Source organism: Adiantum capillus-veneris, chromosome 20 (genome assembly GCF_014529385.1).
Source record: "Adiantum capillus-veneris isolate H3 chromosome 20, ASM1452938v2, whole genome shotgun sequence".
Taxonomy (NCBI): domain Eukaryota; kingdom Viridiplantae; phylum Streptophyta; class Polypodiopsida; order Polypodiales; family Pteridaceae; genus Adiantum; species Adiantum capillus-veneris.
Window position 1 is genome coordinate 50,794,183 of NC_140950.1, and position 17,871 is coordinate 50,812,053.

At 40.7% G+C, this 17,871-nt stretch overlaps 1 pseudogene; it reads left to right on the top strand.

Annotated features, from left to right (window-relative positions):
• The first annotated feature begins 2,608 nt into the window (after nt 1-2,608).
• Nucleotides 2,609-3,166, top strand: LOC147432497 (uncharacterized; annotated as a pseudogene).
• Nucleotides 3,167-17,871: the final 14,705 nt, after the last annotated feature.

Consider the following 17,871-nt stretch of genomic DNA (forward strand, 5'->3'; position numbering starts at 1 on the left):
CTATTCCACTTGTAAATCCTCTTGCTTTTGATAAGTCAATGAAGAGCTCAGTTTCTGCGTACAAGATTTTTGTCAAAGAGTCTCTAAAAGATACTAATGTTTCATCAAATGTAAATGGTAGGAATCAAGAAGAGTTAGACTTGTCTAATTTTCTAAAAGGATTCCAAGATGTGTTCATCGATGATATCCCTATGGACTTACCTCCAAAACAAGGGGATGATGACCATCGCATTGAGATCCTTCCTGGAAGCTCACCACCTAACAAGCCTCCTTATCGAGTCTCACAAGCTCAACAAGAGGAGATCATGAGGCAAGTACAAGAGCTGGTAGACAAAGGGATGGTGAGGCCTAGTTCCTCTCCCTTTTGTTCTCCAGTCCTTTTAGTGCAAAAGAAAGATGGTACATACCGTATGTGTGTGGACTATCGAGCACTAAACCATATCACTATCAAAAACAAATTTCCCGTACCTCGGGTAGAAGATCTGTTTGATAAGCTACAAGGATCTACCTACTTCAGTAGGATTGACCTTAAGAGTGGCTATCATCAAATAAGGATAGTGGATGAAGATATCTTAAAGACCGCGTTTCGCACAACATGGCTGTCATACCTCAAACAAGGGCGGCTACATTTGGAATAGAATATTGTTATTAGTTTGATGCTCGCAGTTACCTGGGAAAAGAAGAGCCACCATGTATGAGACTGCAAGGCTCCATGTTTGTGAGAGGTCGTATGGTCCTAAGCGAGTGTGTTCGAAACAGAATCATGTTCTTAGTTTGATGATCCTATTTTAAGTAAAAACAATACGCTTGTGCCAAATAGCAGAATTACATATGAAAAATATTTTTGTCACCTATGTTTTGATCTTTGGTGATTAGTAAGGCATGCATCCACTTTAAGTGATGCATTGCTTTTGTACATAGTCACTATGCTCTTTTGAAGGTCCATGAGACCAAACAAGACACGATCCTTGTAGATCGATAGAATAAGGGATCGACAAACATGGGAATAATCACATTAAATATTCATGTTATGTTTGTAGTATACTTTCAAGATTGTACTTATGGCTACCTTCATTTGTTTACACCCACTACTACAAGTTTCCTCTTTCATAAATTCTCCGTTATTCAATACCTATATATATATATCATGCTGTTGTTGATTGGTTCTTGCATGGTGCGTGATCTTGCATGCAATAGGTCTGAGCATCAATCTTGTTATTAATCATGATCTCAATAAGCTCATTAACTTCATTCTCAATGTCAATTGCAATCTGATTCTCATCATAACTTGTTGGAGCTATATATGGCTCACTCTACTCCTCTTGGTTTCACCTATACATATATATCTTGTCCTCAATGTCGATCAATCCACAATAACCTCCTTGTTTAAAGTACCACATATATCACATTTATTTTTCTTATTGTGCCCCATCACCATTTCATGACCGTAATTTTTCCCGTTCACTTTCCTTGTATAAGCTTATTTTCCATGCATCGTGAAATTAGTTTTGCAAGGTGAGAAGAGATGAGAGTTTTTTGTGCCACGGATGTTATTGCAACTTGTACTGCTTACACTATGCTAGAAGCTTCTGGCTCATAGCGTTACCATGATCATATAGTGCAACCCCATTCACGCAACAGAGGAACGTCAAGAACAAGCCAACATAGAGTTGGTGGGAAACTTTTCAAGAATATACGGACATAGAGACATGCAATATCTATAGGTTAATAAAGACATAACAAAGGGGCAAGCATATGCCATCATTGTTATTGTTAGTTTGTAGTACTCACAATCAACCACGATAAAACAAAGCTAATTCGACCTTGTTTGTGATTCTAAATTTTTGTGATTCTAAATTTGAAGGTGGAAAAACCCTACAAATTATTCTAGAGAAGTTGTGTAGAAATCTTCAAATTTAGTCACTTTAGCTCTAGAATTTCTCACATGTAGGTTTGCGAAGCTTTTGGGAAAAAATATTTTTTGGATGTATTTTTGGTACGCAAGTAGGTCCCCTCCCATTTCAGAAAAATTAAAACTATTGCCTATTAAGAACAAGAAATGAGCAAGTAGTAGGGGGTACAAGCTGGGGAAAACTCCAAAAGTGAAAGGAATCTTGGAAGATGCCCATGAACGTGGACGCGGTTGTGAGAATTGATTGGCACAATACTCAGGCCATCCGGTTGAGGGTAGTGAGGCAAGTGGCAAATCAGCGAATGCTGGAGGGGAAGTGAGGGGAGGCAACGGATGCCAAGCGAGGAATGGGACAAATGGGGCAAAACATTGTTTATATATAGAGAGAGAATCGCACTGAAGGCAACCATTTGCGCATGGTTGAGTGGTTAGCAGTGAGATTTTGTTATTCTAGGTGAGGTTGTGGGCTGGATTTGCACATCTGAAAACAAGATTTTGTAGTGGAGTGCATGGAGCCTCAAACTTTTCCTGCAAAGGAGTCTCGATTCGAGGCAATATGAATTGAAAGCTTCCAGTAGGGTGGCGTATGAAATTATGTATATAAAGGTCACTTTATGGAATTTTATTCATTCATTCGATCAATAGCGGAGGAAAAAAGGTCTAGTCAATATGGATCACTGGAGGACAAGTCTTGGCATGAATAACAAGGTTATGGTGATGATGATGGTGGCACTAGCACTTCATGTGTGTGCAGCACAGGCGGTGCTTCCAGCCCAGACGCAGCTGATGCCGCTGCGGGGTGTGTTTTATCTATTATTCTTTTAAATTTATGGTTGCTAGACTATTAACGTTGTCGCAATAATTATTTGTTAACGTACGTACTGTGTCTAATTGCATGGAATTTGTGAGTGCAGAGCCGCGCCTGGCTTGCATCGGTAAACTGCGCTTTATTCTTCCCGGTTTTGTAGGCAGGCTGATATGGATGATGGCCTTCCACTCGATCCCGCCACCAGGGCCTGGTGCCTGCCTCTCCCCGATACACCATGGGTGGAGCTGCAGCGCTTGAAGTTCTTCGTTTGCTCACCTAATCTGGATGGTAACCTGCCAGTCGGAAACCTGTGTCCACTTACTGCCCTCGTCCCCACGGCCTCCTCCGCCGATGACCACCACCACCACCACTCCCATCCCCACCGGGTCCCCGATTCCAGTTCAGCACCCGCGCCCGCCAAAGTCGGCCATTTGCAGATCCCGTAAATGCAACCCATGACCGCTCCCCTTTGTGCCCCATCCATGGGAGGTGCTCATGCGGCTTTCCGCTTAGTCTTTACCACGCCAGTGCGTATGCCACAAACATCTATTGGCAGACACATTTTTGACTGCAGGGCATTAGCTGTGGCGAGATCGGGGGAGTTCGCACCTACCTCGTTCCCGCTGATCCAAGTAATCTCTCTCTCTCTCTCTCTCTCTCTCTCTCTCTCTCTCTAGTCCCTCCCCTCATGGAGAAAACACGTTCGAACCTTGGATTTTGTGTGGGCTCCTTTTTTCCCGATTTAGATACAAGTTTCCAGTTCTTTGCGCTTTCAAGTCCACTATTGAAGTTAAACCTGATAAAAAAATACTTGATGCAGGTGAGAGTCTCTGCCTAATCTATTCCGGCACCGCTGAAGAAGCACACCAACACTTGTGCGAAAACTCCACCCACGGCTGAGCTAGCTACTGTCGGTCTCCCGTCACCCTTGTGACATCATCAACTAATTTTTTCACATTGAAGACTACATGCAATATATTATCTTCTTTATCTAATTCGAATACATTTGTTAGTTTCTTGTGGACTAATATTTCTTTGGTTTTCAGAGTCTAGTCTGTCTCTAAACATTGATCGTAACATGTGTTGAAAATACAAAAAAGGAAAGGATTTAGAGCTTGGACTAACATCTTGTTTTTTTAATAGAAATCATAAGCATATCTTGATAGCTTCTCACACATACTTGAATATAGGAAAGACATTCTGTTCGATCTTATGAAATACAATCAATCATGCGATTGTAATCAATTTGAACTAGTACTATGCATATCAAATACTCCTATATCCTTATCTCTCTTTATTAATGCCAACCTTCACAAATAAAACTTATTCAAGACATGATTCTTGTAATCTAGGCTTTTTACCTGTTGGTGTATGACATCATCCGAAGTAGCTCGTCAACTTATGACGGAGAAATGATAGTTTCATTTCACCATTATGTTACTAATATTGGTTTTCTACTAACTTATACGATCAAACTAGAGGAAGATATTGTAAATTAAAAATCTCATTGTTCACAATCTCTGTTCTCTACCTCTAAACATTGGGTCATTAAGCATAATGAAAATACAAGTAAATATCTCCTTATTCCAATTTTTCACTCTCATGGATAACTTATGTATAGTAGTGTGTTGCTACCAAAAGACTATGTACATAACTCGTATCTTTAGGATCTGCGTCTCTCTCTCTCTCTCTATACATCTGTGTGTGTGTGTGTGTGTGAGAGAGAGAGAGTGAGATATGCAAAGGACATGAACGTGAAATTCTATCATAGTGGACCCCTTCGCATCCTTCATCACTATCATAAGCCTAGAAGACAACAACTCTTGTAAGCAAAGGTAGGTAGAAAAGACTTCATAATGCTAAATTGCAAAAGAACATAGAGCAAGAGGTACGAAATCAATGCTACATTTAGTTATTAACAAGGGATGAGGGGGATGAAGCTCTAACTATGATGGATGCAACCCACAAGCATATGGAGTACAACCATTATATGTGCAGAAAGAGTCTCTATCTTTGGCGGAGTCATGAACCTTGTTTGGCTACATCGGAATCATCTTTGTCAAGAGTATCTCCTTGATCTCCATGCTTTTGCACTCACATCTGCTAGAGGCCCTACAATGGCCAACACTTGCATCATGTGCACCTTGCCCTTTCTTTCTAGCGCATGCTACCTGTGTTGCTGCCATGGCTTCTTTTGAAGCTATGGGTTCACACCAAAACATCGAAGGCCCTCAGAATAATTCCATTGAGGGCAAGTGACCACAATTGTTTGGAACTGCATGCTCGACGGAGTTGATTCGGGGCCTTTGGCAAGGTGCCGCAACAAGCAAGCTGTTGTCTACTCCTTGGGAACATCATCGACAAGACGGTTTTTTTGCAATTACCAAAATTTGGGTTCACCTTTTCAAAGTCTTCAAATAGTGCTACTTGGCAAGGATTATACGACAAGCTTGTCAGCTTTGAACTTCCTTCAACCGCATCTACTCCTCCTCCTCAAAGTCTGCTTGAAATTTTGGAGGATACTAGCAATCTAATCGATGAAAAAGAGTATGTTACAAGATGTGACTTTCAAACATTTGAAGAATGGTTTTGCAAATTGGCAGTTTGTGTCTAATTGCCTGCTACACAGGTGGATCACCTTACGGAGCTGGTCATCTCGTACATCTTACAAGCTACCGTATCTACACCTGTGGTAGTAGTCAAACCAGTGTCGGGGGATTTGTATTCAAAAGGTGAGCCGGGAAGGCACCGGGCCCCTGGCTGTGAGAGGTGCGGGGAAAAGAGTGACAACAGAAACAATTAACGGAAACAGAGCTCAAAACAAACAGTTTTTTAACTTAAACCAAATAATAAACAATATCCATGATTAATCAATCATTAAAGGGGGCATCTATGCTCCCTACAAGGTTGAACCTGTGTTAATCCAGGTGCTAATCAAGAAAATCATTACTTATCTGATTCGTTCCCTCCTGCTGCTTAAAGATTGAAAGAGAATCGATTTACCTTCCGCTATGGCTATGGGAGCTTCGGTTTCGAATGGCCTTAGGAATTTTGATTTGGCTTACGATTGTGGCTCAGGTTTATGGCATAAGAAGTTCGGTTTAGAATTGCGGCTTGGATTTTATGGCTTACGATTACAGCTTAAATGAATGAGAAGAAGATAGAATTCGAATGAATATGGGGTTCTGGATTAAGATGCTGGCTTAGCAGTAGGATTCAATAGATTATGATGGGCTTAGTCTAGAGCTTAGGATTATGGTGGCTTGGTTTAGAGCTTAAGGTTATGGCTTAAGAGATTAGGTATTATGCTCGGCTAATGTGTGTTAAGAATTATGGCTTCTTAGCTTCCTTCCCAGGACAGAAGGTAGTCCCTTCAAAAAGAGGAGAGAGCTCCCAAAAAAAAACGAGAGAGAGCCCCCAAGAGCCATCCCTTTTTCCTTTATAGGTTGCATGGGCCTCCCTCTTGCTAAAAAAAGCACCTACCCATTAGTGATGTCGCTAATGGGTACCCTTCCTATGATGTGGCAGGCGGTTTTTCGGGTTGCATCAAACACTGCACGACTGGTATCGAATAGGGTCGCGAGGAGCTCCTTCTCATTTCTTGATTCATGCTCGCTAGCTGTTGCACCCTATACAAGACGCTGCAACCTCCTCACTCCCTTCCTGCGCTCGTCGCTGCTGCTACCTGCCATTAACTTCTTTTCTTGCTTTGCTTTTACACTAAAAAAAACCTTAATTTACCCCATTGGACAGGCGGCCTTCATTATGTGGCTTTGGGCGGCCATTTGTTTAAAGCTCTTGGACGGTATTGAAGGGCATCACATTTGGCATGTATAGCCGCCAATGAATTTTGGCGGCCATTAATTTGAACTTGAGCGGGCGGCCATGCCCCTTTGAGGTCGGCCATAGCTTATGTAAGGGCACCACCTTTGGCGTACATGCTGCCCAAGCACCTCATTTAACATGCATATCGACTGAAGCTTTCATTGCTTCGAACACCGCATTTGATATACATGCCGACGACATCATTATTTCCAATACCCCCTCACTAGCGATATTTTCGTGAATTCTCATGTCCGCAAATGGCCTCGAATAGTGCCATTAGCTTGCTAGATGCAAGTATCAGTGTCCGTCAAGGCTAGGCATTAGATATATTATAAAAAATGCTTCCACATCGGCCCACATTTGGCATACATATCGGGAACCGCATTGCATTAAGCCAGATGAATTTGACGGATCAAGGCGACCAAGGCGGCTCGGAACCGGCCCTCGACGATACTTAAACTGGCCATATCTTGCCAACCGAAACCCCGATCGACAAACTAGAAAGACCGACATGCTCCTGGAAGTGAGCACTTCGGACCCATGCATTCCTTTCATCTTTGACTTTTTATCAATACGTGCTCAATCCGGTACGGATCTGCTACTGACTCAACTTAAAACCGTCATAACTTCTTATCCGTAGCTTCGATTGACGAGCCGTAAAGACATGCATGTAGAGCCCTTCAAGTACTTCAAGTTTGATTAATAAAATCCCAACTATGAAAACTTCAAGCATACTCACTGTTTAGCATTACCAAGACATCTTTTGGCCCTTAGAGCCCCATCTGGCATACTTTTAGCTTAAAAAATGGCTTGTTAGCAAGATTTTATAACTGCTGAATAATTATGTAGGATTCAAATACACCCGATTGGCATCCCTTTGCTCATTTTCTTGTCATGGAAGCGGAGCGGCATGACATCCACCCCCTTTGAACCTGCACAGCCTTCGGTCTGTGCCAATTGCACTTAATCTACTCTTGCTATAGGTACCTTTAGCTCTTTGCCATCATCGGACTCATGCAACTGGTAAACATATGAAAAATAACGTAAGGCTTACACCCTATCATGAATGTTTTAGTTCGATCTTTAGGTAGCTGTCCATCAAAATCTTTGAACCATATCTGTCGTATCTTCAAAGCATTCAATTATGGAAAACCTATTTAGTGAACCCCGCCAGACTCAAGTGCTCCTGTTAATGATGCACACGGCTTAACCATTAAGCTTGCTTTAAGGAACCCTGTCAAGCTCAAGTATGACTTATTCTCTCTGCACAAGGAATGGCCGTCAAGTCGTTTACCTCAAGTTCTGGTAGCAGAACCAACTCAAAAGATGTGAAGATACTTCGTCAATTGTCCAAAGATGTCAACTGGAAGCTAGCCATGTAAGCTTATTGATCATATAACCAAAAACACTTTTGTCTTAGCATACATCCAAAAACAAATTTACTGCCAAGTAACTTGCTATAGGAAAATAAATGATATCTTTGAATCTGCAAGTTGCTCTTCAATAGCTCCCAAAGTCAAATGGGATAATAAGAAATTGCCCCAATAGTGGTGCAATATAATATCCACATGAGCATACATATTCTGAATCAATCAACTTCAAGCATTTCTTCTCCAAATATGCTATTCCAGGATCTAGCAAAAAGAAACCACAATATAGACCCAAAATTCCTCATCTGCATCCATGCTACTTAGCAAGTCATTATAGCTTTGAAAAGGTTCATCAGGAACCCCCTCTGATGGGGTACATGCATGACAAAGCTCTTCTATACTTCTATAACCTTCTTCTTCATATTGGGCCAAAAAACCATCAATTATGGAATATGCTTCTGTGATTATAGAATCAGCAAGCATATTGCTAGGAGAAACCATGGGTTCATTGGCATTTTCATGCTCATCCTGTCTTAGATCCACAATCACGGCCACTTCATCAACTATATTGTATGTGTAATAGCTTTATTTATGGAATCATCTATAGTAAATCTGCTACCCTGCTCATCTTAGTGCCGATAGATCCATTAGAAACATGTACTGGCTCATCTTCTTGATAGTTGTTTTGAGAGCATCCCATGCCAAGGTTAGTAGATTCTAAAATTTTTGTTGTACAGTTTAGCTCTTCACTAGAACCATTATTCGAGGTAACTTCGATGCGAGTAATCTTTGAAAAAAATTATATTTCTATGTTTCAATATTAAATTCATGATTTACCTTTGCTAAGTTGCTCAAAATATGGTCCTTTGAAGTTGAATCTGCTACTTCCGAAGCTGTATTTGCCTTGGCTTTACTTCTTGCAGCAATATGATCCATTAGGAGATTTCGGAGGTCTTTTGGAGGGCCTTTTGGAAGAGAGAGGAAAATAAGCTCAACCAATGAGAAAAGAGCCTACGTTACGTAGAAAAATAGATTGATATTAACCAAAATAAAAAAGGTGTCCCTCTCCTCATTTAATAATCTAGTGGTCCTTGAAGACGATCACTCTCTTTTATTTAATGCAAGAACCTTTTTTAGATGGTAGGTGCGGTGCATTTAATACAGCTTACATCATCACTCAAACTCAAAAAGTCACAAAACTATCAAGTGGTGGAAGATTTTGAAACTTTTGATATTGTCAATGCGTCCGAAACGCCCAAACATCCTAGAAATGAATGTCTAATTGCCTCGCTCTAACATCCAAAGAGGAAGAAAATGTCAAAAACCCCTAAAAGAACATTATACTAACGGCACGCAAGGGGGCATTCCAAAATTTTGGAATGCCTCCTCGTGCACCATTAGTAAAAAGCCCCTTTTTCCCTCTTTTTTAGGGAGCTTTTTGAGAGGAAAATGTCAAAAAACCTCTAAAAAGGGGCTTTCTTGAAAGATAAGTGTCCAAAAAACCACTAAAAGAAGCTTTGTACTAATGGTGCGCAGGGGGACATTCTAGAATTTTAGAATGCCTCCTCGCACGCCTTAAGAAAAAAGCCCATTTTTTGGGGTTTTTTGACATTTTTTGCCTCTCCGGATGTCGGAACGAGACAAGTAGACATTCGTTTTTAGGGTATTTTGGCATTCCGGACGCATTGGTGGTGTCAAAAGCCTCAAAATCTATCACTATTTGACATTTTATGACTTTTCAAGTTCTAATGATGACGTAAGCTGCATTGAATGCTCCGCACCTACCTCTTGAAAAAGACGCTCGCATTAAATAAAAGAGTGACCGTTTTCGAGGACGATTGGGAATATAAATCTACTTTTTAGAGTGTCTCGTTGTCCTTTTGGACGTACTCACAAGGTGCAAGTGCATTTTAAAAAAAGTTTCTAGAGAGAGGAATAAAATTTCTTACAAGGCCTTCCATATGACCTCTGAAATTTTCTAATGCCAAAATTGGTCGTAATTAAGGAACTGCATCTGATCCCCTTCTTCTTTATAGAAAACAATCTGGCTTCCTTCGTTAATCTCCTTCATTGCCAACTCGATAATCTTTGAGCTTTCATGAACAAACCCATCTGCAAAATAGTCCCACTGTGTGGGATATGTTTCTACCAGTTCTCGGACCTTATCTTTAAACTCACAGGTTACAACATCTTCAAAAGCCAAAATCATCCGACCTTCTGGAATCCCTCGGCTCTTCATCTGCGCTTTATGACATGCAAGGAGTCCATCTAGATCATGTCCTTGAAAAATTCCATATTGTTCATGTACGGCATTGAGTGCCATCTCCACTGCATCATCAATCTGCTCTTTCATCTTCATAGCTTTTATTTCTTGCAAACATCTCTGAACTAAGCCCAACATTTTTGATAGATCTACTGCTACTAGATTTTTATCAAATCTATTGAGGTTGTAATCTTCAATAAACTGCTTCAACTCTGTTGGAATCTCCATCTTTACCTCCCACCCTGGATCGTTTCGCGTCAGGTTCACCAAGAATGTCGGGGGATTTGTATTTGAAAGGTGAGCAGGGAAGGCACCGGGCCCTGGCTGTGAGAGGTGCGGGGAAAAGAGTGGCAATAGACACAATTAACGGAAACAGATCTCAAAAGAGACAGTTTAACTTAAACCAAATAATAAACAGTATCCATGATTAATCTATCGTTAAAGGAGGCGTTTATGCTCCCTACAAGGTTGAACCTGTCTTAATCCAGGTGCTAATCGAGAGAATCATTAATGATATGATTCGTTCCCTCCTACTGCTTCAAGTTGAAAGAGAATCGATTTACCTTTCGCTATGGCTATGGGAGCTTTGGTTTCGAACGGCCTTAGGAATTTTGATTTGGCTTACAATTGTGGCTCAGGTTTTTGGCATAAGAAGTTCGGTTTAGAATTGCGGCTTGGATTTCATGGCTTACGATTGCGGCTTAAATGAACGAGAAGAAGATAGAATTCGAATGAACATGGGGTTTTGGATTAAGATGCTGGCTTAGCAGTAGGATTCAGTAGATTATGATGGGCTTAGTCTAGAGCTTAGGATTATCGTGGCTCGATTTAGAGCTTAAGGTTATGGCTTAAGAGATTAAAGATTAGGCTCGACTACTGTGTGTTAAGGATTATGGCTTCTTAGCTTCCTTCCTGGGAGAGAAGGCAATCCCTTCAAAAAGAGGAGAGAGCTCCCAAAAAAAAACCAGAGAGAGCCCCCAAGAGCCGTCCCTTTTTCCTTTATAGGTTGCATGGGTCTCCCTCTTGCTAAAAAAAGCACCTACCCATTAGCGATGTCACTAATGGCTACCTTTCACATGACGTGGCAGGCGGTTTTTCGGGCTGCATGAAACACTGCACACCTGGTACCGAATAGGGTCACGAAGAGGTCCTTGTCATTTCCCACTTCATGCTCACCGGCTGTTGCACCCTCTACAAGACGCTGCAACCTCTTCACTCCCCTTCTGTGCTCGTCGCTGCTGCTGCCCTCCATTACCTTCTTTTCTTGCTTTGCTTTTACACTAAAGAAAACCTTAATTTACCGCATTGGGTGGGCGGCCTTCATTATTTGGCTTTGGGCGGCCATTTGTTTAAATCTCTTGGGTGGCCATTTGTTTAAATCTCTTGGGTGGCCATTTGTTTAAAGCTCTTGGGCGGCATTGAAGGGCATCACATTTGGCATGCATAGCCGCCAATCAATTTGGGTGGCAATAATTTGAACTTGAGCGGGCGGCCATGCCCCTTTCAGGTCGGCCATAGCTTATGTAAGGGCACCACCTTTGGCATACATGCTGCCCAAGCACCTCCTTTAACATGCATATCGATTGAAGCTTTCATTGCTTCGAACACTGCATTTGATATCCATGCCAACCACATCATTATTTCCAATACCCCCTGACCAGCGATATTTTCGTGAATTCTCCTCCCCTCAAATGGCCTCGAATGGTGCCATTAGCTTGCTAGACGCAAGTATCAGTGTCCATCAAGGCTAGGCATTAGATATATTATAAAAAATGCTTCCGCATCGGCCCACATTTGGCATACATATCGGGCACCGCACTGCATTAATCCAGATGAATTTGACTGATCAAGGCGACCAGGGCGGCTTGAATAAACTGGCCCCCGACGATACTTAAACTGGCCATATCTTGCCAACCAAAACCGCGACTTACAAACTGGAAAGGCCGACATGCTCCTAGAATTCATCACTTCGGACCCATGCATTCCTTTCATCTTTGATCTTTATGAGCAGGTGCTCAATCAGGTACGGATCTGCTACTGACTCAACTCTAAACTGTCATAACTTCTTATCCATAGCTCCGATTGACGAGCCGTAAAGACAAGCATGTAGATCCCTTCAAGTACTTCAACTTTGATTTATAAAACCCTAACTATAACCACTTCTAGCATACTCACTGCTTAGCATTACCAAGAAATCTTTTGGCCCTTAGAGCCCCATCTGGCACACTTTTGTCTTAAAAACTGGCTTGTTAGCAAGTCCTTATAACTGCTAAATAATTATGTAGGATTCAAATACACCTGATTGGCATCCTTTTGCTCATTTTCTTGTCATGGAAGCAGAGCGGCATGACACCAGTCTTTGCCAAGGTGACAAAGAGGAGACTTTCCACAGTAGACTTTCCGGAAGCCAAATTGCAGAAGTTATGTTTCAATTGTATGGGACAGTAGCAATGGAAACATTGTCCCCAGGTACTGGATTCTTAGGTCTTTTGATGTATTTTTGTGGCTAAGGAGTCAATCAATTTCTTGCATGCTCTTTAGAGATTATCTTCCCTTTTAGATAACCCTTTGGTTAGTTGTATATGATACAATACCTTGCTTACTATAGCATATTCAATCAAGATATAATACATAATGCTTTCTTCCTTAAAATTTTTTCGACATGGTCATTTAGCTGAAAATGCTCAACAAGGCCGATTTTCTTTTGCCATGATATTTGTATGTTAACAATCACATTTGTTTGTTGTGCACATAGATGTACTTATGTGAAGCATGGCTTCCATAATTGACAAATTTTGCATTGAGACTTCGTTTGGAATATGCTTTGAGCATACAAACTCCGGAGGGATTTGACACTATGCTTGCATGATATTTCATTACATGCCAGACGAGCGTAAATAATACCTGATGGTGTATATGATATACGTGACAACTCTCTCTCGTGTAGCAGAATTGGCTAGGAGCCAGATTCGAACAAGTTTGTCTTTGAAATTTCCAAGCAACGGGTTACATCCAAATGACCAGGTTAGACAATTTTCAGTTTTTCTTGTTTTTCCATGTTTCCACTTTTACTTGGAAACTATTGTTTCTGTGCAAAGCAAATTGCTTTGACAGTTTTACATGAAGCAAGGCTTCTCGATTGTGCTAAGATACTGTCTATTGACTTGGAATCACGGGCTTTGGCACATAAGTTTGGGACACTGGTAAAATAGGGATATCTCCTCACATTTTATGTGTGACAACATCCAGTTATAATGTATCCCTACTCGTATAGACTGTGCAAGGCACTTGTGGCTTTGGCTCTCACGTTTGAGCCGTCACTCCCACCAAGGGCTTACCACTCTTCATGCAAGGCATGCTAGCCAGGTGGAAAGAATTCACCACATTTTGGTTTACGCTTCTGCTATAACACCACACTCTGTCAAGGACAATATGCGTTCTGGATTGTTTTGGATGATTTTCATTTAATTTTCTTCAGTTGTTGTTAATGCACAACATCACTAAAAGGAACCTAAGACTCGAACTTGATCCACAGGCAAAGTGCCCTATTCAAGTCATCCTCATATAGTCACGCCCCATACAAGGTAGATGGGTCAAGATTTGACTTGTGTTTTCTGTTACGTCTCTCGATGAGAGTGTCACACATGCAGATTCGTGCATACTTATGAAATAAGCTACAAGCAAGGCATAAGATGCGTAAGAACACGTAGATTGGGTACACACTCTAGCACCTTAAGAAAAGTTCCTTAGCCCAACATGCTCTCCTTATCTCTTTTTCTTCTTTCTCTAGAAGAATAATGAAAATTTTCTAAGAAGCTTTTGATACATGTTTTTCTCGTGAGTCAGCCTGAGCCAAGGTGCTCTAACTCTTAGCTAGAAAGTGGCAAAGACGCCACCCAAATTAGTCTTCATAGACTCACCGATTGAACACTACTTTGTTATTGGCATAAGGGCTATGAGCCACAAAGACTAAGAGCCATTATCAAACCTAGCTTAAGACCCAAATGTTGGCATTTCCTAGGTGATTGTTCTCCAACAAGAAAAGAATTAGTAAATTCCTTATGTACAAAGCATAAGTGTTAAACTGCACGAATCATGTAATTAATATGGACATCAAATGACGTTTTATGACAAGAGCAACGAGTAATATTTTTCCAAATACTCTAACTTGTTCATACTTTAGTATATACCCAAGAGTATATGCAAACTTGAGCCTGATCGAAGGAAATAGAGCCAAAATAATCAATACAAATAACAAGATATTGAACCATGTGGTGATTATCATGCATTAAACCATCCACTATGATTACCATGCGCTAAACCCAAGTCCTGTGGACATGCATGACCATTCCCCTTACATAAAATGCACATAAGAAGTCAGTTTGAGTCATAACCCTTAAAATCACTATGTGGAAGCGTCATCATCTGGCACCATTAGCCCCTAATAAGTGAACGCTACTTATAACACAAAAACACACTTTATTTATAGCCCACCATCAAACATGACGAGATGTTAACTAGCATTCTAAAAGATAAAAGATAAAAGTAAAAATAGCTCTTCTTTGTTAACGTGTGGCCGATTGTTGGCGGCGGTCGTAGCCGTCGTGAGGGGACTTGAATTGAGAGTCGATACTGAACCATGTTACAAAAGTAGTCCAACTGCCAACATTCGATACGCAAGAGATAAGTAGAAAGGGACGTGGCCTTTAAGATTACTATCTTGTAGTTGATTATCACGTCAGTCCGATAAACAAGGTTTTGTGGTGTCGCTTATCATCATCATGGCTTTATGTACCATGGTATCACACTATTCACCATGGCATTAGAGATGCTTAGAAGAATTTTGAAATAGAAATTATCATGGCTCTACGTGCCATGGCATAAGAGATACTTTCTTCAAAACAAATATAAACTGTAAAATAGTAATCATCATCATGGCTTTACATACCATGGCATCAGAGACACTATTTTTGTGAGGAAATGCAAAATCTACAAAAGCTCAAAGACAATGACTAGTAAAAGATAATGTCTTGGTAAATCTTATCATCTATACATCAATGATTCACATGAAGACCATCACACACGTTAGTATACCATCATAAAATGATCATAAAATTATGTGAAGTATGTTATGAGAAATCATGACAAGATCGATAGCATGTATCAAGAAACAAAGACATGGATGGAGAAAATAAAGACACAATATATGATATCACAAGTGCAGAGGAGCTTTGTGACATAATAATAAAGAAATACTGGAGGGGGCACCAAGACCAGTGCATCTGGTCATGGAACTCTGCCGTGCCGTGTTGACTCTCTCTTTCTCTCTCATAAAGTTAAATGATTTTGTAGCTGTTGTTCATGTGTTGCTATTGATTTCTTGCTTGGAGTTTCCAAGCGTATAAAAGTGGTATCAAACGTCAAAAATATTCTTCTTCTACAAAGGATCCGATCCCTTCTATAGCACACATGGGTTCACATGAAGAATCTCACAGAGACAATACCTCTCAGTGGGGAGGTGAAACAAAGTTGAAAATTGTCATGGGAACTAAAGAAATCAATGAAGATTTAGGAGAATTTTCTAGCAGGGAACTATGCTAGAAAAAAGTACAAACACGTTGGAATTAGGGTTGCAAGAAAACACACATAGCTTGGAGAAGATGAAGGAAGCTCAAGGCACAGAACAAAGAGTACATTACATGGTGTGCAATGGAAAGATAGATAGCCCTAGAGTGATGGGAATATATACAATGCACGGAGGAAAAAACTAGAAACAAATGCCGCGAAGCTCTTAAGTGTGTTCACACATCAGTACCACATGTATATGGTAGAAAATATCACCTTGAGTGATGCGATGAACGAGAGCTTCCACATAGAGTAAAGGGAAGTGCCATGCGCTGAGGATATGATCAGTCCACAAAGGAGAGTAAGCCCAAAGCTTTGCTGAAAGCTTCGAACTTCTCACAAGATAGTATCTTTGTGAGATTATATGCAAGGTTGTCCTGTGTTGGCACATAAGCCAAGCTGATCTCTCGTGCTGAGAGCCTCTCCTTGACAGAGTGGTAATGCACCTCAATGTGCTTTGTGCGAGCATGAAAAAATGGTTTCCTTGCAACAGAACTGCCAATGCGCTCAGAGTGTCAGTGTAGATAGTGTTGGCAGTGTCGATGTAGATAGTGTTGGCAGTGTCGTATCCAATACCCAAATCATCCATAAGGCATCTGAGAATCAAAACTCAGTTGTAGCTATGAAGACTTGCCTGTACTCAGTCTCATAGCTGGAAGTGGCAATAGTAGGTTTCTTCTTGCTCAACCATGATATGCATGAGTTGCCAAGCATGAAACAAAAACCACTTGTGGACACTTGTGTGTCAAAACAACCAGCCCAATCTAAGTCCAAAAAATCATGTAAGTATGGCGGCACTGATCCCCCCTTGGGATAAAACAAGCCAGGCTATAAAGTACCACTCTAGTGGAAAAAAATCCTCTTGACAGCCAGTCAATGCTTAGACCTTGGGCTATGCATAAATTTGCTAATGTGTGAGACTGACAATTGAATATCTGGCCTCGTGTTGCATACATCCAAGAACAGTTTTGTAAAGAGTGATATCTCCAGGATTATCAGCATCATAAAGACTCAATTTCAAACCCATTTCCATGGAAGTGGCAATGTGTCTATGTAACTTTTCTGACACAACGCAATACCACCATCACACTGCTTAAACCTATACCCAAGTAATGATGCAATAGTCCCAAATGTTTCCTCTTAAAAGTAGCATTCAAATTAACCTTAAATTCAGCGATATGTCTCTCATTTGGTCAAGTGATTAGGAAATCATCCACATAAAGAACCACAATGAGAAGGACATTACCCTCATGCTCTACATACAATGTGCTTTAAGTTGGACTGTTACAAAATCCTTGTTTGATCAAATGAGTGTTAGCCTTTTCATACCAAGAAACAAGGAGATTGCTTCAACCCATACAACACTTTGTTACATTTGCACACCTTATCCTCTTGTCTTTTCTTGACAAAACCGCGAGGCTGCATTACATAAACTTCCTCAAATATGTCACCATTCAAGAAAGCAATACAAATGTCGGATTGATGTACATCCCAACCAAAATAAGTGGTCGATGCACATAGAAAATGCACAGTAGTCATACGACAAGTGGGAGGAAAAGTCTCTTCATAATCTATGCCTTTTTGCTGTGCATAATCTTTTACTACAATTCAAGCCTTATGATGATTAATCTCACCATCTAGCTCGCGTTTCAACTTGTAGACCCACTTTGTACCAACGGTATTTTTGCCAGGAGGCAAATTACATAAAGTCCACGTGTCATTTTCTACAAATGCATCATATTCTGATTGCATGGCAGCCATCCAATTTTCTAAACTCTGTGCTTCATAAAATGATTGTGGTTCCTCAACATCATGTGAGCTAGATATAACCAAAGCATAAAAATCTGACACTACAAGACGTCACACAGAAATCGACGCAAGTATTGACAAAATAGCGTTAATTTTTAAACTAAAAAGTGCTAAAATAAGCCTCGAAAGAGACGTTGGTATCGTAGCATTGGTATAACCATCGGTATAGCGGGCATCAAAATACATCTTTAAATAGGCATCAGAATATGCAACGTAATAAGCAACGGTATTTATATACTAAATTCCGACGCTCATACCG